This window comes from Panthera onca, chromosome B1 (genome assembly GCF_046562875.1).
Source record: "Panthera onca isolate mPanOnc1 chromosome B1, mPanOnc1 haplotype 2, whole genome shotgun sequence".
Lineage (NCBI taxonomy): Eukaryota > Metazoa > Chordata > Mammalia > Carnivora > Felidae > Panthera > Panthera onca.
In genome coordinates, this window is record NC_138342.1 from 94558984 (window position 1) to 94585054 (window position 26071).

The following is a 26071-nucleotide window of genomic DNA, read 5'->3' on the forward strand; positions in this document are numbered from 1 at the left end:
TTCGCAGAAACATCGAGCACCTGGGCCTGTTGTCTCTTGCTGAGCCCTGGGGGTGGTAGCTGTTTGAGTCCTTTCTCCATTGGTTGTAGGTCTGTGGGACCTGCGAATATAACCCTTGCTGGTCACTGGGACCGGGTGATGTAAAGGTGTCCCTTAAAAGCAACACCAATAATCATGAAACCACAAAGGTATAAGATCTATTCTGGAAGACACTAGTGAGGTGGAGTGAGGCAGAGGGAGCGTTGTAAAGATTGTCTTCATCAGCCTCTGTACTGTAAGCTGCTATGAATGTGCGGAACAAGAAGCCTGCCCCTCAGGTAAAAACTCTTAGACAAGAGATAGGCCTTTTTCACAGAAAGTCCAGGGGTATGTTTCGGTCTGCTATCTGTGCAGTGCCTTAGGGGTGGTAGTCTGTCAAGAAATGTCTTGGGTGGCTCAGTAGGTTAAGCGTTTGACTTTAGCTCAGGTCATGATCTCATGGTTTGTGAGTTCAAGCCCCACATCAGGCTCTGTGCTGACAGCTGGGAGCCTGAGCCTGCTTCGGATTCTGTATCTTCTTCTCTCTCTGCCCTGCCCCTGTTCGTGCACACACACTCAAAAATAAATAAACATAAAAAAAAAAACAAAACAGGAATGTCTCTTAGATTGTGACAGTCCCATGGGACCCAAGAATGTAAGTCTTTCTGGCTTCTGGAGCCAGATCCTCAAGGGGGCATTCCCTGGGTGGCAGCAGCAAAAACTGGGTCACCAGATGTAGAAACTGGAGCACCATAAATGTGTAGAAGCTACCCTCTGGGAGATACTGGTGCTCTGGAGTACAAGAGAGGGAGTGTATGAAGATGACACTGGCTGGATTGAAGCAGAGGGAGAATGGCAGAGATGGCAGCCACCAATAAAAGGAAAAAGAAAAAGAAAGGAAAATAAAAAGAAAAAGAGAAAAAGGCATAGGGGAAAGAAAAAGAAAAAGGAACGTGGGTGGAGAAAAAGGCGCTGTCTGGTGTTAGCAAGGCAAAGGGTGAGTGTCCAAGATGGTGCCTGCTGGCTAGAGCATAAAGATGGTTCCCGTGGGAAAGGGAGAAAAAAAAAAAAAAAAAAGGATGGTACCTACTGGTTTTAAAAGTGCAGTGTAAGAGCAGTAACAGCCTGCTACCCCCAGAGAATATCTTAGCTGGCCCTGTCCCTCAGACCAATACTTTAAAATTAGGAAATGAGTTTCTTTCACATAAAGTCTGGGCATTTTTCAAAGGGCTGTTTCTTGGCCCTGGAGTGGGTGAGTCTGCACACAGGCCCTTTAAGAGTATTCCTCAGTTTGGCACACACAGACCCAGGATCTTGTGGGCATAAGTCCCATGGACCTTCAAAGCCAAGTGTTTTGGGGGCTCATCTCTCAGGTGCTGGTCTTAAAAGTTGGGGTGTCTAATGTAGGGTAAAACCCTTCACTCTTTAGATAGAAGCTCCTGGTTTGAGTTCCCTCCTGACTGTGGGTTGTCTAACCAGGAGGTAGGGTTGCATCTTAGACTTTCTTCCTTGTTGTGCTTTCCCTCTCATTTGCCTGATGTGAAGGCACTGTTTATCAGTTTTTTAGTCCTTTTTTTTTCCCCAGAGAAAATTGTTCCATATATAGCTGTAGATTTGGTGAGTCTGCAAGAGGGGGTGAGTTCAGTATCTTCCTATCTTGCCATCTTGAACCAGAACCTCATTATAATTTCTTGTTGAAGAGACTGGGTCAATTTTCTGGTAGAATTCTACCTTCTGGATTTATATGATTGTTTACTTACATTGAAATTCTGGTTTACTTTCCACTGTATTTCCTGTAAACTGGACTTTTTTTTTTAAGTTTATTTATTTTGAGAGGGAGCAAGAGAGCGAGCAGGGGAGAGGCAGAGAGAGGAGAGAGAGAGAGAGAGAGAGAGAGAGAGAAAATCCCAAGCAGACTCCACACTGTCAGCACAGAGCCAGATGTAGGGCTCAAACTCACAAACCATTAGATCACAACCTAAGTGGGAGTTAGACACTTAACCGACTGAGCTACCCAGGCACCCCATGGACATTTCTATTGAAAGTTGTGACTACAGTCAGGTGCCAGGTAAAACATTCTTGTCAAGACTATTTCATGAGTGATGCTGTGAATGTTATATTGTGTCATATCAGGAGTTGCATACTACCTACTTGTCTTTATGTTAACCTCTGTCATTAGATTCATTGTTACTGTGAAAAATGCCACATCACTCCATTGGGAAGTTATGAGTTTTCCCCTTGAGACAAGTAAATATTCTGTGTGGAGACAACCTGGCAGCAGATTGTTATCCAGTCTTTGTCAACCTTATATTCAATTTTTTTTTAAGTAATGTCTAGGCCCAATCTGGGGCCTCAACTCATGGCCTCAAGATAGAGTCACATGTTCTCCTGACTGAATCAGCCAGGAGCCCCATACACAACGCTTTTAGCACCCGTTGCTGACTCCTCCCTGAACCAGTTATTCCATTACAGATTGAAAAATGGTGATTTTTCCAATTCTGTCAATCCTTTTTCATTCATTAAGATTCTTCTATCAAGAAGAGCTTCTTCTCGTCAACTGAAGCCAACTGTTCCTCTGATACAGAGTTTCATGTGGTAAAGAAATAGTACTTAAAATCTCTCTCTACAAATTTTCAAGTCAGAGAGCTGGTATGATGAATTGAACGTCTTCTCAATTAGTGGCAAATGTGTTCTTTTTTCTTTTTGTGTTAAAGTATCATTAGGATTTTTATATATTCAAGTGGATTAATCATTATTTATTATTCTTTAGTATTCTTTATGAATCTGTCACAGATTGTATTCACCTAAGAATGCTATACCAATATATTTGGTCCTACATGTTCTTCTTCTTCTTCTTCTTTTTTTAAATGTTTATTTATTTATTCTTCTTTAATTTTTTTTTAACATTTATTTATTTTTGAGAGACAGAAACAGAGCATGAGCGGGGGAGGGGCAGAGAGAGAGGGAGACACAGAATCTGAAGCAGGTTCCAGGCTCCGTGCTGACAGCTCAGAGTCCCAACATGGGGCTCAAACTCACGAATTGTGAGATCATGACCTGAGCTGAAGTCGGACGCTTAACCGACTGAGCCACCCAGGAGCCCCTATTTTATTTATTTTTGAGAGAGAGTGAGCACGTGCAGGGGAATGGCAGAGAGGGAGAGAGGGAGAGAGAGAATCCCAAGTAGGCTCCGTGCTGTCAGTGCAGAGCCCCATGCAGGGCTCAAACTCACAAAGCACGAAATCATGACCTGAGCTGAAACCAAGAGTCAGATGCTCAACCGACTGAGCCACCCAGGCGCCCCCCACATGTTCTTCTTATAAAGTGATATTGACATTTCTCCATTGCTTCTGCCCAGCCCTCTCTAGGGATATGTGCTTTCAGTGAAATCCAACCACCCTGAAGCCCCCACACCAAAGAAGAGAAAGCATATGGAGAGACAACATAGAGATATAGGAGATGACTAGAGAGTCCTGATTGTTTCATCCCTTAGTTGTTCCAGGCCAGGCAACAAACATGTGAATGGATGGGTGAGCCTTCAGATTTCAGCCTTTAGCTTTTGAGATGATCAGTTGATGTGAGTGGAGTAGACACCAGTTGACCCACTGAACTCTGCCCACACTGAAAATTTGAGAGAACATGTATAGTGTTTTAAGTAAAGTTTGGTGTGGCTTTTTGTGTAGCCACAGTAGCTAGATGAAGTTGGCCTGTAGGAGCCTCCCCAAATGGATTCCTACATTTTTTGACATGATGTTTATGCTCTTCTATAGTTTCTTTACTTCTGGCATAAAATAATGTCTTAAGCTCATGTTACACATGTTCTGCCTCAGATCTGAAATCAGCCTTTTCTCCAAAGAGTCTTGGTTCTTTTTAGTGGGAAAAGGTATTGAGGGTTCAAAATGGGAGCATTAAGAGAGTATTCAAAGAAGCAAATTTCAATAGAAAAATTACAAATTTGATGAAAATAAAACATTTCAACATGTTTCCTGAAAGCAGAATTGAAAGACAAACTATGACGGTCAACAGAATGGACAAGAAAAGTAATAAAATTCTAACAAAAGTAAAAACAACATGTATAGTGTTGCCTCGCTGGCTCAGTTGGTAGAGCATGTAACTCTTGATCTCAGGCTTATGAGTTCACGCCTCATGTTAGGTTTAGAGATTACTTAAAAACAAAAGCAAAAACAAACAAAAAACATGAATAAGCCATTCTCAAAAGGTGGAATACCTATGGATAGTAAATACTGAATCATGTTCAACTTCCTTTTACTAAAAAAATTGAATATATACTATTTTTTCTTTATCAAATTAGATTTTCCTTAGAAGAAATAAGCTTCAACATGAATGTAGTAAAAATGTAGAAAAAATGTGATCTTGTACACATTGGTAGAAATGACACTTGATATTTGGCTTTCTGCTAAGTAATTGGGCAATATGAATTATGCTATAATATTAAAAAGTTGCAACCATTCTTACTAGTTAGGATAGAGCCTATGATACTGTGACAAAGAGGCACCAAATGAGGTCTCTTGAAGTTAAAAAAAAAAAAAGATTCTCTCCTACAACAGGTTGAGAGTGAGTAGTCCAGGTTGGAAGGGCAGCTCTGCTTTCTGTGGTCATTTAGGTACCTAGTTCTCTTCATTCCCTTGCTCTGTCATTTCCTAAGTGTTAAAGCTGTGTGGTTCAAACTAGGTCACAGGCAAGTCCGGGTTCCAGGTTGTATGAAGAGGAGAGAAAGAAGTCCAGGACAGGCATTATTCTCTTAAGGGAGAGAGGCAGAATTCTGCTAACAAGGCCCCACTTAGCTGGAAGGGAGCTGGGAGCTGCGGTGTTTAGACAGGAACTGTTTATCTAGCTTGAACCCTGTCACTTTGGAAGAGACCACATCCTTTGATTCAATAATTTCCATTTCTGCTAATCTATTTTAATGAAATAAATCAATTACAGAAAATGTGTTAACTGCTTAACAATTACTCCGCCAAGGAGAATAATGTTCAGTTATGTACTCGAGAGGAAAATCACTTGAGAAACATCTTATACATATTACTGGAACATTTTAGAGGCCATGGCAAGGAATTAAACGAGGTGGAAACCAGTGGAGGGTTTTGAGTAAAAGAGTGATTCAGTTTAAGAATATTTTGCTTGCTGTTTGGAGGACAGGGTGGAAGCAGTTGCCAGAATCTAGGAGACACATGACGATGGTAGTTTGAACTAGGGTTTTAGCAGTGTTAGTGATAGCCAATCGAATATTAAACTTTTATTAGCTGTGTAGATTTTGGAAGGAGCATTTTGCCCGTGAGGCCAAATTTCACACTTTAGTTTGCCCACATAATTAGATAGTGGCAAAAGATCACTAGGTACAGACACATATCTAGAGTGTTATTTTAAAATGTTCAAAATTAATTATTTTTATAAAGTTAAAGGTAAGAAAAATGCCAAGAAACTCTAAACAGAAAGATATTTCTCAAGTAAAAAAGTATCACTTTCATTTGTTTATATCTTAGTTTATTAATATGCTCTTTCCCACAGAATAATAACAAAATAATGATAAACAAGGTTTTCATTATTTTGTCTTTGTTCCTTACGTTTAAAGTGGATTTCAATATTTTTGTATGTATTTACTAAAGCTACAACATCAATATTTAAACAGTATCTACATATCCTCTTTGTTATGGGGATAATTGAATAATCTATTAAGCTATATGATTATTAATATAATAACCTATTTGTCACCATATATATATACATATATACACATATGTATATAGGTGTGTGTGTGTGTATATATATATATATATATATATATAATATTTAAATCTTCTGCTTGTTTTGTATCAAGTTTTTGATATTTTCTCCTGAGAAGGTGACCAGGTTGCTTGTGACTATGGAATTCAATATGTGATTCCATGAGGCAGCTAATTTCCATTTGATTTCTATTGGGAATAAGCCATATAAACAATAAAACTGTTTGAGTCAATTAATTTATTCTCACTACTTGTTGAACACCTATGATGTTTAACACCTGTTTACACTGTGTCACTGTAAATAATACAAAGGTGCATGTAGAGACCTCCTGTTTCTACATAAATATCTGAAATACAGTTGATAAACCAAATTCACAGGAAGTAATACAGTTAAATTAGACAAAGAAAGTGAATTCTCCTCTTGACCAGGGAAGAAGTATGTTTCTGGTTACTGCTGCCTTACTTGGCTATGATTTTGCTTCATAAAAGCTTAATAATTGTTGTTATTCTTACCTTAAATGTTATATTTATTGCCATTTATTATAATGAAACTGAGATGAAACATAGTTTTATTACTAGCCTTCAGATTCAGTATTAGACACAAAACATGTTATAAGGAGCCTTGAGAGAGCCATTATTTCTTTGACTTATCACAGAAATAGAATTGGAAACCCTGTGCCAAATAAAAAGAAATCTTATTTGAAGATTCAAATACCCTGCCCCTAAATCTACTAACCCCCTTTGTAGTAGGTGCTTAGTAGGTGATCAATAAATGGTTATTGAATGAATGAATGCAAGCATGAATCGATGATTCTGAATTTCTACTTACCTAAGTCTGTAAGTCTATTTCTGTTGGACTGTATGTGAGCAGTTATTGCACATGGCACTGAATCTAGTGGTTACCTCCCTGAGAAATTCCATGAAAGAAAACCAGTAGTGACTAGCTTAAATAAAATTCACACACAACCCACCAATATTTTAGGACATGTACACATATATATCTACTGAAAGGTGGGGGGGGGGAGGTGGTAGTGATTTGCAGATGAAATTACTCCCATGGTTCTTGGCATCTTGGTGGTAGCTCATTTTTCACCTTCTCTGAACTAGGTGTGGAACTTCAGTTACTTCCCATATATCTGCTAAGTTCTGGCTGCAAACACATCCCAGTGCTTTTCTTGCTTGTTTCTTCCTTGTGTTAGAAACAGAAGGAATCAGGCAAAAAAAAAAATTTTTTTTGTGAGAAAACAATTCCTTACTCTGTACCACCTGCTTAAATGTAAGCCAAAGGCACCCAAATGATGCAGCCCACGAGTGTAGAAGAGGCTGGCGGACGGCTGTCACGTCTGGCTGATCTGATGTCAGAGCGGATCATGTGGTGCTCCGTGGGCCGCTGGGACTGGCCCGCCGAAAGCACATGGATTACCGTCTGAGGCTGTAATGGGAAAGTCGGCTCCGGGGCTGCTGTCTCATAGACACCAGCCTGCAGGGAAGCTGGGGGCTCTCCGGTTTGCCCTGCTCTGGGGCCCCTCCTGCTGTGTGACTCACAGTTACATTGCACAGAGAAGCTCCTGCTCCCAGTAAGTACTTAAAGAAGGTTTTTATTCAGAGCATTCTGGAAGCGGGGAGGAAGTGTTGGTGTTGATGGGGGTTACTGGAAGCCCTTTGTAGAACACTCTCCCAGGATCTGGGCTGGGCAGAGCGCCTTTCCATGCCATCCTGGAGTTGATAGGCAGCGCTGATGTGCAAATGTCCCCCAGCCCTGATTTCGGTTTGTTCTCCACGGTGATGTGTTTTTCTGAATTGCATTTTCTATTTTTGTAATTGTGGGGTAGATTTGTTAGATGTGGTTCGATTGAATTGATTTCAGATTCTCACACCCCTGAGTGGTCCTGGTGTTCTCTGTATGGTAAACAGGGAGAGGGGAAAGAGGGTGGTGTCTCTCTTGGTCAGAAGCACTGTTTATGTTAAGATACTGGCTGTGTCTGTGCCGGAGAAATATTTAGTGGTTGCCCCCTCTTTTTTGGCTTTGGGTAAGTAGGTGATGGGAAAGAAAGCAGGGTGAACCAGCAGTGAGGAGCATGTAGATTTGAGGAATTACTGGTAAACTGAAATGCTGTTAGTATATTGCTTTTTAATGGTCAATTTTATATGAGGGAGTGTCAGCTGGCAGCACAGGTGCCAGTAATGGAAGAATGATGGAGTTCTCTCTCCCTTTTCCCAGCAAGCAAATTGTTTTTACTGCTTGCAAAGCCCCGTTAAAGAGTGGTGAGAAGTGCAAGCAGTGCAGATTTCTAAGCACTGTTTTTTGTTGTTTTGCTGGTAACAAGCATCACATTCCCACACTCATGGATCAGGAGAGATCCTTACCTCTGTAATGTTTAGGTGTGGCCTTTTTGGAGAGCAAGGGAATATACTCAGTAACATCTTATTGTTCCTTCTGGCCATGTAACACTAAATTTGTTTTAGAGACTGAAAATAAGTCTCTTGCAAGGGGCTACAAAAGGAAACTTAGGGGAAGAGATTGTTTATTTGCCTGGGCGCTTTTCTATGAACACTTGACAGAGTTTTAGGTCAAGGTGTGGGATGTCCACTTGAAAGACATGAACAAATAATTATTTAGGCTATGTCTTTAAGCATTGGGAAATATTTATTCTTTTTGTTTGTTTGTTTGTTTGGGTTTTAGGAATAACCCTAGTCTTTTCTTTGAGTCTCTGCATTAACTGTAGGTGTTGGGGTCAAAGCCTGATTCTAGAAACATTTAGGTATCGAAGAAACTTTTGGGTGGGAAAGACAGTGGGATGGGAGCAAAGCAAGTATGCTTAGATGCGATCCATTCTTTTTTGTAGGCTTTTGCAATAGATGATTTAAGTCACAGAACATCAAACAACAGATGAGAGCTTGCCCCACCCATAGTGTTGTGAACATGGATTATTCATTCACTTGCCATTTTATTCCAATGAACTGCATAAGCACTAAGTGCAGAGAGGGTTCTAATTCATCGTTTGAGCCCTGTGGAAGCAGAGTACAAGCCAAATAAAATGAAGCTGTAGAAAAATGAAGCATCTCTCTTTCCTGCCCCACCCCATCTTGTTCTCCCTCCATATTGTTGAGTGAAGCTAGATTTATTCTGGAAAGGGTCCTTATTACTGCTTGTAATTTCCTTAGCCATTTCAGAAGAGGGGACAAAAGGCATAGGATATGCAGCTGGTACTTGCTGGAGGAGAGTAGGTGAGCATAGTGTGAGAAATGTTTTCAGAAGTACTCTTACTGACCCAGCCCTAGACCACACCCCCTTTTTTGGCTACCTGCCAAATACTGTATCTCTGTCTAGGGAAGCCCGATGAACTGATGCCCATGCTTTGGTCCATCGATTCTTTGGTGATAAAACTGAGGAGCCCTCATCTCTGCAAGGACACACTAATCTGCTTCTCAGGGTAGAGATGCCAGTTTATGGGTGTTTTAGAATTTCTTTTCTTCAAAAATTAATATACTCTTATGAAAAGAAATGGAAGAAAATGACTCATTTCCCCATCTCACTCACAAAAGCTTTGCTTAATGCCTCTGTTTCCTTGTCTTCATTGTCATTTTTGGCAGACTGTGATTAATGCACAGGGGCTATCTACACCCCAGATTTCTACTTTTCAGGGAAGGCATATGCAGTTAGGGACTTAGAAGTAGAACAGACCCTCAGGACTGACAGTCCATCTGCTTATTTTACAGAGGGCAAAGTGGCCCGAGTCATACATGTGATGAGTGACAGAATCAGGACGAGAACCCCACTCTCCTGACTCAGTGTACCTTTCACAATCACCTAACTTAAGGAGAAAGCATTTTTCTATAATTTTTTTTTCCAATTTTAGGTGATTTTTCATTTTATTTAGCTGTGGTACTACTAGTAAAATCACTACAATTTTGCATTTCTTTCCTAAGAATATCTTGGAATATGTTGGAACATCCTTTGAAAGAAAATTAAGTTTTATTTTGTTAGGGGAGTAGCATGTTCTTTGTGGGTCATGTGATGGAGATCTCGAATACCTGATTATTGGTTTTCCAATCTTGCCTTCCTGGGAATGTGGACCATCTTAATTAGTAAAGTGATCATTATTCAATCATTGTTCAGTTATGGCAAACAAATACCACAGTAGCATTGAGAAGCTTCTTCCCATTTGGGTAGTTTTCTTTTTCTTTTATTTTTTTCTTTTTATTTTTTTATAAGATTTTATTTTTAAGTAATCTCTACATCCAACCTGGGGCTTGAACTTACAACCCTGAGATTAAGAGTGGCATACTCTACCTACTGAGCCAGTCAGGTACCCCTGGGTCATTGTCTGAGTCATATTAATATTCTTTCTTTACATAGGCCCTATTCATGGGGACATATTTAAACCATTTAAGAGATATTTAGGGCTGCCGAGGTGGCTCAGTTGGTTAGGCATCCGACTCTTGATTTCAGCTCAGGTCATGATCTCATGGTTTGTGAGATTGAGCCCCGCATCAGGCTCCATGCTGGCAACACAGAGTCTGCTTGGGATTCTGTCTCTTCCTCTCTCTCTGCCCCGCCCCAGCTCACTCTCTCTCTCTCTCTCTGAAAATAGATAAATAAACTTTAAAAAAAAAACATTTAAGAAGAGATGTTTAAAATAAATTTTCAGCTTAACTTACTCTCTTTAGATTGCTGCTAGACATAAAAGAGATTAAAAAAATACTTATTGATTGAGTGAATATACAGGGCATTACAATGCCTACTGATGAGTGTATTGAGATTTAAAAGGTAACACAATGTTATGCTTTCCTATAATGGAATTAGAATATCCATCTGTTAATTATTCAGTCTAATTTTGATCAGGGTGAGATTCACATATTTGTTTGAAATCAAAATAAATAAGAATAAATGTCACATGTAATTCATGCTATTTGTAAAAGCAATAAACATAATTAATTAGATTGGGTGTTATTTAATTACATTTTTTAGAAACCTTGCCTATAATACAGAGGATCTCTGATTATATCCTTAATGTGTAATAATCAGTTTCTACTGGTCTAGTGAGGGCATCTTTTCAATTTAGACATTATACTATAGTGATATATTGGAAGAAATTAGTTCTGGTGGCTTTGAGTGGTTTCAACAAGAATAATTGGAACACTGTTCCAAAGAGCCTGCACTCTCTAGCTCCGAAACAAATGGCTGCATGTGTGACATTTCTAAATGGTGACATCTTCAAGGAGCCCTCTAGCTGATTTCTTATTTTAAGTTTCAGGTTATGGTGGGCAAAAAGAAAACAGAAAAGAGAAATTGTTAATATTTCTAATATGGAGAGACAAGGGCTTCAATAAAAGGTATTACTTATTTAAAAAAGATATAACTAAGAGGAAATGCAAAAACAATGGCCAGAGGAGCCTCAATACAGTGAATGGCTGCTGTCCGTGTTGTAAATTTCACTTTTTAAGGCCTTGGATGCCTTTAACTGGTTCCATTTAGGCAGAAAGCACAAGCGAATATCTCTTGTTGTAAACAAAGCAACAGATTTAAGTTAATGCTAATGTGTTCACGGCCAGAGCCAAAAGCTTTTCAGGGTTATTACAACACACTGGGCTCTTAGCCCATCCATCTAAATGTCTAAAGTAGACTAAAGTTATGGATCAGCCCATTGTATACACCATCCCACATGAGAGCCAGATGCTACTGTTTACTGTGCTAGTAACTTTGCCAGCTTCAATGTGAAATCTGAGATTACTGTTTGGGGTCAATGGAAGTTATAGATTGATTTCTTTGATCATGAATTTAAGCTCCTACACTCCAGTCTGTTTTGATTAATGCTGATTTTTTCGAACGATCTCTTAAAGTTAATTTACACCCAACTGTCTAAATTGTTTAGATGGAGGGCTTCCTCATGAAAACTGTGTTTATTTATTATCTTTTGGGTCTTTGGGTTTGATGTAGGTCTTCAGCATATTTTTTGTCTTTTGTCTTGAGCATGGAAAAGAAGTTATGAAGATCTATTGCACAGCACTATACTTGAAAAGAGCACTACAACACAACTTTTGAGGCGATTTGGTAGAAAAATAGTTCTATATTTCCTAAATATAATGATTTAGGAAAAGATTATCTGCTGCCATCAGTCAAAAAGAAAATTCAATCATTCAAGACCCAGTACTGGGTTTTGATGACATTGTTAAATCTTTATTCCTTAATCTTAATCTTAATTTGATTTGTACCTTATGTATCAGATTAAACTGGGTTTTGAGGAAGTATCATAAGTAATAACAATAACAATGACGATAGCCATATGCCGAGCACTTCCCATTTGCCAGACCATTTCCTAACCTTTCATTTATTTATGGACATTTCACAGATGGTAAGGTGAACTTGCACTAAAGCACTTGAATTGTCAGCTCAGATTCCAACCAGGTCTTTCTAAGTCTAAGGCTCTATCTCTTTTAACTGATGCTATTGTTTCAAGTATAGATTTCTGTAGAGTTGTGTACACAAACATGAAGATTGTGATAAGACCTATTTGTTTATATATATAATACAGATGTGGGGAGGGGAGTGTTGACTTATAGCTGAGGAGAGAATGCCTTTATTTTGGATAAGATTCCATTATGTTAATAAATTGTGATGTGATATGATTAAAAGATATGGGAAATGTTTAGGAGTAATAGTTACCTGCTTATTAGTTCTACCAGGAGTATTTAGAAGACAGTCCCCATAACAAGGTCCTAATAGATACCATAATTTGACAAAATTTTGTTTTATTTTTTTAAATGGAATAAACATATTCTCTTATTTATTTATTTATTTATTTATTTATTTATAGTTTATCATCAAATTAGTTTCCATATAAAATTTTGTTTTATAAGACCTTATTCTTAAAAGCATAGTTCTTTCAGCTTTATCCAAAACATGGTAGCTTTATAACCAATTTAACTCACAGCGAAATGATTTATGGACTCTGTAAAGGTAATGCCCTAATAAAAATATCTCACAAGGAAACAACAGATGTTGGTGAGGATGTGGAGAAAGGGGAACCCTCTTGCACTGTTGGTGGGAATGCATACTGGTGCAGCCTGGAAAACAGCATGGAGATTCCTCAAAAAATTAAAAATAGAATTACCCTACAACCCAGCAATGTCACTACTAGAAATTTATCCAAAGGATACGGGAGTGCTGATTCATAGGGGCACATGTACCCCAATGTTTATAGCAGTGCTATTGACAATAGCCAAATTATGGAAAGAGCCCACATGTCCATCAACTGATGAATGGATAAGGAAGAGGTAGTATATATATACAATGGAATACTACTCGGCAATGAGAAAGAATGAAATATTGCCACTTGCAACAATGTGGATGGAACTGGAGGGTATTATGCTAAGTGAAATAAGTCAGTCAGAGAAAGACAGATATCATATGTTTTCATTCATATGTGGAACTTGAGAAACTTAACAGAAGACCATGGGGGAAGGGAAGGGGAAAAAACAGACAGGGAGGCAAACCATAAGATAGTTTTAAATACAGAGAACAATCTGAGGGTTGATGGGGAGGTGAGGCAGGGAGGAAAATGGGTGATGGGCATTGAGGAGGGCACTTGTTGGGATGAACACTGGGTGTTGGATGTAAGCGATGAATCATGGGAATCTACTCCTTAAGCCAAGAGCACACTGTGCACTGTGCGTTAGTTAACTTGACAATAAATTATATTAAAAATTTTTTTAAAAATATATATCACAGAACAATATTACTGGAAGTCTGAAAAAGCATGTTATCATATTTATTACATTTTCTTCCTTTTGCCAATCAGTTCACATTTCCTAACTTGGGTAGTGAATTGCCCACTTACCTTAGGCTTCTTTAAGTTCCTTGAGAGAAGGGCTGTTTTACCTTTGTCTTCCCAGAGCTGGGCACAGTGACTCGTATAGGATGTTGTTTATTCACAAAATTGCCATCCACCATGAGGCCCACCTCTCTAAAGGTGTAGGTTTTGTGGTCGAAACTCAAAGTAGGATTTCTTTGACATTTTAAGAGAACACATTGTGGAAAAACAGAACTAAAACCAGAAAACAAAATGTAAGTAATCCAGACTGAACTGCTTATGTCTTGTTTTTTCGCAAAACAATTTCACAGATCCTTTCATGTTAGCCATTCAGAATATCCGTTGTTGTGGTTCCTGTTTGTGACATGTAAAAGTATACCCTTGAGTGTGGTTTTCAAGTGCTAAAGAAAAAATAGGCTCCACAAGTTTCATATGATTAGATCTTTTCTCATCTTGATGTTGGAACATCAATGCTGCAATTCATAACTTTTCCTCATATCTTAATATCATTGGGTTTTATACTAAAGGGAACATTAAACCATCCTAAATGAAGAATGAAGCTGGGTTGAAAGTAGATTTTACATCATTTTACTGTCATACTATTATTTTGTTTTGCTCAGAAAGGACTATTGTTCCTTCACATTGTACGTATTTACACTTACTAAAACTTTGTTGATATACATACACAAAAACGTATTCCTCTAGTTGTAAAGTTACTTGTAGAACAATACTGAAGAATTTTAAACACCTTATTCTGATATCACATGGTATTCAATTTCAGAATAAACTAAATTCTGTTAAGAACATTTGGCTCAGATGTTACTAAAAATAATTGTTGCTCTGAAATCTCACACAGGGAATAAACATTCCATGCCTTTCTACTTGTTACGCATTTTTGCTTTGTTTCCATTTGGGACTGAAAAGAGGACATTTAGGAGAAATATTTTAAAAGGAGATGTATTGGTGCTTTATAAACTCCCAATATACTGTCTCTGTTAAATCTAAGTTGTTGCTATAAAAAGACAGCTATATACTTGTGTTTAGGCACTAACTGTAAATTATTTAAAATGTAATTTAGAAACAGACAAATCCCCCTAAAGATAGCTAGCCCAATATATGTTAGTTAATCAGTACTTAGCTAGACCAGGTAGGATAGAAAATGGTCTGTAGCAGCTACATTGTACGGCAAGTCTCATTTGGACACAGGACAGTTTTGAAAGGTGGTCTTACTTTCGGTTTGAACCACCAGAGGAATTAACAGAGAGAGCCTTTGCTCTACTGAAGAAAGTCTTGAAGTGCAGAAATAAATGTCCACATATGACATCCATTAAGACCCTTTTAAATTTTAATACTTCTTTTCCTTTTAAAAAAAGGTTTGAACCAGAATAAGCCAAACAGGAAGTAGTACGTAAGAGGAGATGACAGTAAGCTGAAGTGGCAATCTTTTAGACCATGGTAGCTCTAAAACCCAGAATGCCAGAATATTGGATTGGATAGATGGCTCAAGATTTCTGATTTTAGCGATATCAGGGCAATTTTGCATTGTCAATCTGGTAGGCTACCAAAATTAGATTAGTGTAAGCTGTGACTGATGATGACAGTTAATGATTAGTTTTGGTGATGCGTAATGTAACCAAGTGGCTGTGCATTCTGTTTTTTCTTTTAATTTGTGAATGATTTATGTTTTTTAAAAAATTTTTAAATGTTTTTGTTTATTTTTGAGAGACAGAGTGCGAGCAGGAGAGGGGCAGAGAGAGGGAGACACAGAATCCGAAGCAGGCTCTAGGCTCCGAGCTGTCAGCACAGAGAGCCTGACGCAGGGCTCAACTCCACAAACTGTGAGATCATGACCTGAGCCAAAATTGGATGCTTAACCGACTGAGCCACCCAGGCGCCCTTGATTTATGTTTTTGAATATATGATATACTCTCCCAAATTCAAAAGATAAAAAGAATGAGTAAGTTTTCTTCTTGCCTGCTGCTCCAGTTCCCCTCCTCAGAGGTAACTGCTATTTTTAGTTCCATGTGTATCTTCTGGTTATTTGCCTTAACTATACATACATATATCTATCTGTATCTTGTTAAGCATAAATAGTAGCATACTGCATACACTATGCTGCTGTATTTTTTCCACTTAAAATGTCTTTGCCATTGTTCCATATGAGGTAACATACAAAGTTACCTTATTCTTGAAATAAATGTTTTTTTAATGAAAAATTTAAAACTTATATAGAATTAGATTGTGTAATGAACACCCAGGTATCTATTAACCAGCTTCAACAGACATATAAATATTTTTGACAATCTTACTGGATATTAGATAATATTAAGGGACTTACCATTAGCTTTGTTAGGTGTAATAGTGGTCTAGTGGTTATATTGAAAAAAAATTTCCTTATCAATTAGAGATGCATGCTGATATATTTATGAGTGAAATGATGTGTTGTCTGATGTTTGAGATTTACTTTAAAATGTGCCAGAAGAAAAAGTATGTATGGGAGATGCAGCTTGAGCTAAGATTGGCAAAATGTTGAAGCTGGATCAATGCAATTTCATTATTTCTTTGCTATGTGTATGTTGGAATAATTCCAAAATAATAAATACATTTGCAAATCTAGTTTCATCTACAGCTCCCTCTTTTTCTCTGGAGTATTTATTTATTTATTGTATTTTATTATTATTATTATTTATGTTTATTTATTTTGGAGAGAGAGAGAGACAGAGAGAGACAGAGAGAGACAGAGAGTGAATGAGGGAGAGGCAGAGAGAGAGGGAGACACAGAATTCAAAGTAGGCTCCAGGCTCTGAGCTATCAGCACAGAGCATGGCTGGGGGCTCGAACTCATGAGCAGTGATATCATGACCTGAGCTGAAGTCTGATGCTCAACCGACTGAGCTACCCAGGCATTTTTTTAAATGTTTATTTTTGAGAGAGAGAGAGAGAGAGAGAAGGAGAGGGAGAGGGAGAGGGAGAAGGAGAGGGAGAGGGAGAGAGAGAATGAGCAGGGGAGGGGCAGAGAGAGAGGGAGACAGGATCTGAAGCAGGGTCCGTGCTGTCAACGCAGGACCCTGTGTGGGACTTGACCTCATGAACTGTGAGACCATGTCCTGAATGAAGTCAGACGCTTAACCAACAGAGCCAACCAGGCACCCCTTCTCTGGAGTATTGTAAAATAAATCTTACATATCATGTAATTTACCCATAACTACCTTTGTATGTATACATTTTTTCCTCTCTGTATGTATTTCTAAGAAAGACATAAAGACTTAAAAAAATAACTATAATACCATTGTCACATCTTAGAAAATTAACAATAATTCTTAATATAATACCAAACCCAGTCTATTTTCCGGTTTCTCTGATTGTCTCAAAAGAATCTTTTTATAGTTGTTTTGTTCAAATTAGGAGCCAAATTGTGTCCACATATGACATCCATTAAAACTCTTTGAAATTGTTAATACTTATTTTCCCTTAAAAAATGTCATTTATTTATTTTAAAAAATTAGTTTTTCTTTTTATCCTATAGAAGGCCATACTTTTGGATTTGACTGTTTCCTCTAGGTGCTTTTCCACTTGTTCTTCTATTCCTTGTATTTGAGGCTTGGTTAAATTCACGCTGAATGTTTTTGGCAAGAATTCTTCCTAAGTGGTTCCTGTGTTCTTGCTCAATCACCTCGGGAGGCTCATATATCTCATGTTTCACTTTGAGTGATTTTAAGATTGAGCAGAGGATTTGGGTGGCATCGGGCTGATCTGCCTGTATAAAGTTTCCCATTAATGTTTCACCTAATGTTTTTGGCATCCAGTGCTTATTTTTGCTGTAGTCCATTATTCCATTAAGGGTTGCAAAATGATTTTCCAGTTCTTCCACTCATTTTGCATTACCTGGGATTGTTCAATAAAGGCATTTCTCTCATCTTTTTGATTAGTCTAAATATAGTTGGTTTATTCTTTTTAAAGACCATATAGCATTTTATTGTATCATAATTGAACAGCCCCCCCCCCCACTTTTTTTTTTAATAAACTTTACCCCCAATGTGGGGCTTGAATTCATGACACCAAGATCAAGAGTCACATCCTCTACTGACTGAGCTAGCCAGGCATCCTTTAGAATGTTTCTGTTACTATTTCTTGATTTAAATATTTTTTCTTACTGTTTATTACCTCATATACTTATGTATTTATGGTGAATAGTAAACTATGGAATTTTAAGAGAATTATATTTTAATTGAAAAATTACTGGATTTTTACTTCCTGCATGTTATTTTCATATAAATATGAGAGTTAGAGTCAGACAGATCTGTATTTTAACCCTGGATCATTTATTAAAAACAGGACCTTGGGCAAGTTATTTATCCTTTCTAAGCTTCATATGCTGAGAATAATAATAATAATATCTGATTCCTTGACTGTTTTAAGGATTAAATAACATAATCTATCAAAATACTTGGTACAGTGCCTGTCATACAGTGAGTGTTGAATAGGATAAACTTTTGTTAATATTTGATGCTTAAAGAGCACCTGCAAACTCAATTTGGCCCGGCAAATAGATGCTCAATAAATAGTGCTACTCTTTTCTCTTTCTTCACTTTGTCTCCAATCTGAGCAGTCATAAAGATTATTCTTTTTCCTGACCGTTTTCAGGAATTTAAGAAAAAAACAAACATGTCAGCTGCCCTGAGCCTTTTGCTGTTTTCATCCTGTAATTCTGCTATTAGACTTTCTGGAAACCCACCTGGGATTGTTGGAGTCACAGTCCCCATCCCAGGAAGCCTTCTTGCATACTGAGAAACGCTAACTTTCAGACTGTCCCAGTCCAAAACGGACCAGGTAGAATGCAAACAACACTACATTTTAATCCTGAGCTGTGAAAATAGTGTTCCTCTTGTCTGTCTTGCCCACCCTGCCCATCCATAGTTGCCAGTTCATTTTTAGGATTAAAAAGTTAGTCTGTTACAACTCTGTGTATTATTCCCTGTGCTCTGTCTAAACTGTGTGGGAACCAAAACTAGGTAGAATCATGACAAATTAATCTTCCCATCAAACTTTAGAATAAAGGGCATTTGCCTTGAAAGTTGATTGCTGACTTATTTTATTCTAGCAAGTCATGAGAATTACTATTTGTTTTGCTCTTTTGGTATTTCTCTTTTCCATATATTCCTCTTCTTTGTAACATCTTCAACCTTAACTTTATTCCTCCACTTTCCTCTATCCAATCCTGGCCAGTCTTTCCTCTTTCCCCACTGGACGTCAGACTTCTAGCATCCCCTCTTGTTACTTTCTGCCTCCATCCTATAACCTTTCAATTCTTAGACGCATCATGTGTTGATGAAGTAAGTAGACATTTCGCCCCACTCCTTAGCTATGTGATTGTATAAAGCTGGGCTTTCTTGGCATTATCTGATATCTTTTTCCTCTGTCTTTATGTAATACCTGGCAAGCATTGTACTTTTGTTCACTGACCCCAAGGTTTTAGGTACACAATGCAAAAAGGTTAAGTGATTTGAAAGGATGTGTTGAAGATAACAACGTAGAGCCAGCACTGCAGATTAGAGACAACACCCGGCTCCCGGATGCTCAGATCAGGCTGTTTCCCAGTGAAATCTGCCGAAGGAGCACACACATATCTTAGTAATGGCCCGGAAAACAAGACATACTTTTCCTCATTCTAATGGTACTCTTTCTATTTTAATAAAAAAATATGATAAACGTGGGCTGAGTCTTTAAAGAGCGATGATACTACATATTTTGACAAATTTGAATGACTTCTTAAGTGTTAAGAAGTGTGGTTTGGTTAAGATAAATCCTATTTGGTGTGTTAATTAAGATTTGGAGCATCACAAACTCTCACAGAATGACACTACTCTTTAAAAAGTTACGGTATAAAGCAGAGAAAAAAGATTAGGAACAGGGAGGCTGGGAACAGCATGGAATATGCTAGGAACAGCATGGAGCCTGATGTGGGGCTCAATCCCATGACACTGGAGTCATGACCTGAGCCGAAATCAGGAGTCAGAGGCTCAACCAACTGAGCCACCCCGGCACCCCTCAATGTCCAGCTTTAATAATGATCCATGTCTGCTCTTCATCTTGGGTATAGAGTTTTGTTTTTGTTTTGTTTTGTTTTTGATTGAAGGATGCCTTTTAAAAAATTACACATAATTGTTGAAATTTTGTCTTGCTCGTTTTCTGTGCCTGGGATTGCTTCAGGGGGAAAAATCTCCTAAAAATGCCCATTTCTAATCTTTCTCTGCCAGTTTTGCATTCCTCTGTGTGTTGGGCAATGGATTGTTGTTCCCAATCTATGAAGGACAAGGGTTTTCCTGTCTGCTCTCACACATGCATTCTAAGCAACTATTATGTGCTAGGTCTGGTGCCTCGTGCTGCAGGTACAGAGATGAGTAAGACATGGTCCCAGTGTAAGAGCTGGCGCTAGGTCAGGCATCTCTGCCTGGAACAAACAGGGTTCCCAGAGTGTGGTCGGTGGTCTCCCCTGGGGCCCTGCTTCAGCTATTGAGTAAGAATCTCGGGATAGGCTTAGGAATCTGCATTTTCATCAAATGATTCTTAGGCATTGGCCCAGAGCATGGTAGGAGCCAGGTAGTTCATGGAGAGAGTAGCTGCCAGTGTGCAATGTATTGCATCTTTTAGATGCTTTTAGAGCTTTCTACTCAGCATTAATATTTCTGGGAGACTCCTCAGGAGGGATACACCTCGCCTGGCTTGAAGGAACCTCCTCTGGAACAGGCAGGCTGAAGGGCAAGTAGAAAGGCTTCTGGGAATGGCGTGAACTCTGTCTTTCAGAAAGTCATGGTCCTGAATTAAGGGGCAAGGTTCTGGGTTAGGTTGGGAGGAGAAGAGCCAAGGATTTGGATCCCTCGATGATTCACAATTTTGTCCCTGTGGTGTCCAAGGGGGAGAATGTAGCTCACGGCTAATATCATGAGGATTCATTTAGGGAGAGAAAAAATGCAGAGATAAAACTCTAAGAGCCCGCACATATATAGTGTCTTGCTGTGCCTTCCTTCTGTTCCGTGCACTTTACGTATGTTAATTCATCCAATCCTAACCACGATCTTAAGAGCTAGGTGCCAGTACTACCATCTTCATTTTACAAATGAAGAAACAGAGAGGTTATGCAATAGTCCTTTGGCAGAGCCAGCATTTCAACACAGGTAAGTGTGGAGCCGAGCAGAAGTTCATCACTAGAGCATTCCAGTGCCTCTCAGAAGATCATCACTGGAAAACGTAAAAGCAGAAGTATACTGTTCTCCTTGAGCATTGGCTTCTTCCAGCTTGTCGCCAGATGATACCCATCCTCCCCCGTGGGCCACCCAAAGAACACTTTGGAAGCCCTGACAGTTGCTCTCTTAAATGCCTTCAAGGCTGGTTTCTTCTGTTTTAGAGAAGACATTCATTACATGCTTCCTTTTGTTGTTAACCTTATAATCCAGATGCGTATGAAAATCTCCTTGGCAGTAGATCTGATCCTGCATTTCACTGCCTGAAGTGAAGACTGGACGCACTATTTTTAGAGGCAAACCCACCACATCTTAGCCTTTGAACAACTGCGTGATATAAAAAAAGAAAATTTTGCAGTGCCTATTTAAAAGCATGAACAACTTCTGAGTGTTTTTAAATTTGATTTTAATATGGGATTGGGTATCTAAAGGCTTTGTGTGTGTATTCAGTAATGTGGATAGTTATTAACAAATTAAAAAAAAATGGTAACAAGGAAAGGTACATTTTAACTGCATCTGAGCTTCTGACGTGAAGAGTTACTTAACCTGAATTCTTTTTCAGGAGCGATTTCACTTTTTACGTATCGTACCAGATGACAGAGACCTGGCTTGCAAGCTGATCTAAAGATGTCTTGAATCAGTAGGAAGTCAGTGAGCTGTGATATTGCTCTTTTTATTTTTTCCTATAGGATGAGGAGCGAGAGGGCTGCCATTAGAAATTTTGCTCCAGTGGCCTGGCAACTTAACCTTTTTCCTGGTCTCCTTGTTGGAAGAGTTGCACCCACAAAACATTATCTAACTGACGAAACCATTCTCAGGTATAGGTTTATTGCACAAACACTTATTCTTTCACTCAATCAATGCCTACCTGTGTTAGCACTGGTAGAGTTACTGAAGGGCGTGGTTAATTCTGGCAGTGAAAGGATGCATAAACCTCTCATAAGGCAGGAACCACTGTCGACTCCACTGAATATTTAAACTCCAATGATTTTCATTAGTCTAAACCAATTCTTTTCTATTCAAAATAGTATACGCTTCTTGTTAAAAAATTCAACAGAAGAAGACATGTTTGAAGTCAAAGATGAATGACGCTCACCCCAAAGTATTTTCAAAGTCAACAGATAGCTAGTGCTTCTTTTAAAATAACATTCCCACTGAATAAAGCGATATTTCAACTTAGGATGACCAGAGTTATAATTCCTAATTTTTTTTTTACTTTTAACTACTTGGACATTATATTAGTTTCCTATTGCAGTTGTAACACATTTCCACAAATTTAGTGGCCAACACAAAAATATTACTTTATAGTCTGGAGATGAGAGTTCCCCACGTGGGTTTCACTGGGCTGAAACCAAGGTGTTGGCAACCTATGGTTCCTCTGAAGACTCTAGGGGAGAATTTGTTTCTTTGCCTTTTCCAGATTCTAGAGGTTACCTGCATTTCTTGGCTCCTGACCACATCCTCTGTACCAAGGAACATCACTCTGATCTCTGGTTCTGTTACCACATCGCCTCTCTCTTATAAGAATCCTACCTGGATGGTCTTTCCATCTCAAAACCCTTAGTTTACTCACATCCGGAAAGTCCCTTTTGCCATATGTGGTAACGTTCAGAAGTTCCAGGGATTAGGATGTGGACATCTTTGGGGAGGGGGCATCGTTAAGCCTACCAAAGAGATGTACAAATCCGATTTGCTAAGGGATTTTGTGTGGGAGAAATTCATACTAAATTAGTACTTCTCCTTCAACTCTTCTTTCTGTTTTCATTCAAATACCAGAAACTCTATTATGGTCTCACATTTGATTTATATGGGAGCACCTGACCATGATGTGAAGGGTCCTAGAGCAACACTTTCTAAACTGAAGCTTGCTATCGTCTATGATTCCGAATGTATTTTACAATGGAATCTTTTATTTCTCTTTCTTCTTTTCTTTATTTTTTCTTTTTAAAAAAATGTTATTAATGATCTTCTGAAGGAGACCAATGTGTTATGATTGGGAATTGTTGTCCTTAATGCAACTTTCATTCTAAAGCTTAACTATATTCCCCTGAAAAAATAAATAAAATAAAAAGGGTGTATTTAAACTGCCTCTAAATATCTTCTAAATGGCATCTTTCATATTTAATCTTACTTCTCTACTACCTATGTTGAACTTAGTTTCTTTAGACTTTATTTTTTTAATTCATTTATTTTGAGAGAGAGAGAGAGAGAACACAAGAGAGGGGGCAGAGAGAGAGAGAGAGAAAGAGAGAGAGAGAGAGACAATCCCAAGCAGGCTCTGCACTGTCAGCATGGAGCCCAATGTGGGGCTTGAACTCATGAACCAGGAGATCATGACCTGAGCTCAACCAGCTGAGCTCAACCAACTGAGCCACCCAAGTACCCAGTTTCTTTAGACTTTAAAGCAACTAACTTTCATAATTTGAATTGAGGTTAAGAATAACTTTATATTTCTATAAATAACATTTGAATAATATTACATGCAAGCAAAAATTTTGTGACTATGATAACACAAAATTGTTTTGAAAAGTAATTGTTTACTGTCAGAGTTTTTCAAGGTGTGTAGAAAAATGTACTATTTGACTATCTCAGAATCCCAGGACTGGCACACATTAATTTCTTTAAAAAATTGTATTTATCTTTTTCCTATTTTGGGAAGGTATTTCCTCTAAAGTGGTCCACAGTGGTACCTGATAATTAATGCTGGGTCACCTCAGAGCTCCCCAAAATGATGTGAAGAGATCTTTAGCCTCCTCTGCTGGGTTCGTGGTGAGATAGCCCTTAGCACAGGTTGGCAGTTCAATCTTCACAAGATAAAAGTTTTTTTTTTAATGTTCATTTATTTATTTTTGAGAAAGAGCACTTGCAAGTAGGGGAGGGGCAGAGGATCCGAAGCAGGCTCTGTGCTGACAGCAGAGAGCCTGATGTGGGGCTTGAACTCATGAACCAGAGATCATGACCTGAGCCAAAGTTGGACGTTTAACAGGCTGAGCCACCCAGGGCACCCCAAGAGTTTTTCTTTAAAATAAGCTCTACATCCAACATGGGGCTTGAACTGATGATCCTAAGATCAAGAGTCACATGGTCTACTAACTGAATAGAGTGCCCTGCCATGTGCCCTGCAAGATAAGACTTTCATTGCACTTTCTTTGTCCTTTTCTTATGACATTGATTTTATTTTCTCACACATTATTAGTTACATGCATGTTATGGTTTATATGCCCAGAGTAAGGTTCTTAAGGGTAGGAGTCATCACTATATCCTTCCTGGTGCCTGGTTCAGTGCTCCCCACAGTAGGAACTGGACCAGTGCTTGTCAAATGGATGACTCCGTGAATGAATGAATGCATTAACTTACGATGGAAATATTAGGTGTGTGCTTCAATCACCCATCAGTTGATCCACATTTATATCCTACCCTAGTTAAAATTTAGGGAATGTCACAAAGATATACATATAAAGTAAAGAAAAAGCTAGATTACTAATAGGTGAGATAACTTGGACAAAGGAAGGATAGGGGTTAGAAAGTAAAATCGATTTAGGAGTGGCTGTTCTGAAAAACATGTGCCGTAAAATCTTATGCATTTGCCGGTGGAGGACATTAATTTGGTACTCAGCTTATTAAGAGCCTATGAAGGAAACAGTTGGTTATTTGATTTTCAGTATCTAGAATCTATTTTTTATTTTTATTAAAAATTTTTAATGTTTATTTATTTTTGAGAGAGAGAGACAGACAGACAGAGCATGAGCAGGGCAGGGGCAGAGATAGAGGGGGAGACACAGAATCTGAAGCAGGCTTCAGGCCCCGAGCTGTCAGCACAGAGCCAGACGCTGGGCTCAAACACACAAACCGCGAGATCGTGACCTGAGCCGAAGTCGGATGCTTAACTGACTGAGCCACCCAGGAGCCCATAGAATTTTTTTTTTTAATGTTTATTTAGTTTTGAGACAGAAAGAGAGAGAGAGACAGAGAGAGTGAGTGGGGTAGGGGCAGAGAGAGGGAGACACAGAATCCGAAGCAGCTCTAGACTCTGAGCTATCAGCACAGAGCCCAAGATGGGGCTTGAACCCACAAGCCAAGAGATCATGACCTGAGCCAAAGTCGGACACTTAACCAACTGAGCCACCCAGGCACCCCAGTATCAAGAAAATTTTAATTTCAGTTGCTCACATGAAACAGCTATTTCTGGAACTAGGATCAGAGAGAAATTCTTCCCATGGGATATCAGAAGAAGTTTACTGTATAATATGACGAATAATGTATGCAACATATCTTTACACTAGATACAGCAATGCATTTTAAAGAGAATTTCTTATATTACCCTTGGTTACTGATAGCATCCCCACCACATCACAGCATAACCAACTAAGGAGTACAGCTGTAGAAAGGGATAAACAGTGGTTCATGAAATCATTTTATGCTAACGAAATTGCAAAACAGTTATCAAACATTTTTATCCAATGTTTAATTAGCAATTAATATGGATATAAAATTCCACTAGCAGGGAAAAGAAACTAGTATGGAATAATGCAGCATCTGTTGCCTAATTGTTAGAGTAAATACATTGTAATCAGTCTTTACAATCAATTATCTGAAGGTGGGGCTCAAATGCTGATGACCATTATTTACTTAAAGTGTTTTTTGCCAAAATTTTCTTTGTATAAAGTATTACAGAATGTGCCAATAGGACTGGCTGTTAAACAACAGGAAAACGTCAGCTAAACATAGAATATATTTCTTCCTTAAGTTGCAATGTAAGTTCCTTTTCAGTAGAAAGAAACTGACTCTAGTGAGAATTCACAGATACCAATTATCCCAGAAAATGATGACTTAAAAGGAAGGTGTGAGAATAGAAACCAATTAAAGAAGGGCAGGCACCTGGAGCCCTCTCTGGGGAAAGGGAAAGTTGGATGGAAGCGTTCTAACTGCAGGGATGTGATGGATGGAAATAGCATGCCTTCTGGGAAATTAACTGCCACTCACTTCCTTTCTTATGTGCCTGTGTGGATCTGATACTGCCGGCATGTAATAAAGACAGTGCCAATGTCAGTTTGGAAATACCTTTCAACAGCCATCAATTTATTGAAAAGAGTTTATAAGAATGTGGGATTCCCAAAAGTTATTTTTAGATCTTGGGAATTTTCTTGGAATGTTGTCTTAACATTGGAGGTTTTGAGGTTAGGATAAAAACTTGCCCTGACCTCCTTCCTTACATCTGACTTCTGGTGTTGAGGCTGATTGGGGTGTCCAGACA

General features: G+C 38.6%; 1 protein-coding gene across 2 annotated transcripts in view; it reads left to right on the forward strand.

Moving 5' to 3' along the window:
- Nucleotides 1-26071, forward strand: part of ANK2 (ankyrin 2) — a 670685-nt gene that overhangs the window by 94430 nt on the left and 550184 nt on the right. Inside the window, exon 1 of one of the 2 annotated variants that reach the window (XM_060654351.3) lies at nt 7171-7339. The exons of the other annotated variant lie outside the window; for it this stretch is intronic. The gene's annotated coding sequence lies outside the window, so the exon portion shown is untranslated. Of the gene's footprint in view, nt 1-7170; nt 7340-26071 lie in introns of those variants that run through there. 2 annotated transcript variants of the gene reach the window in all.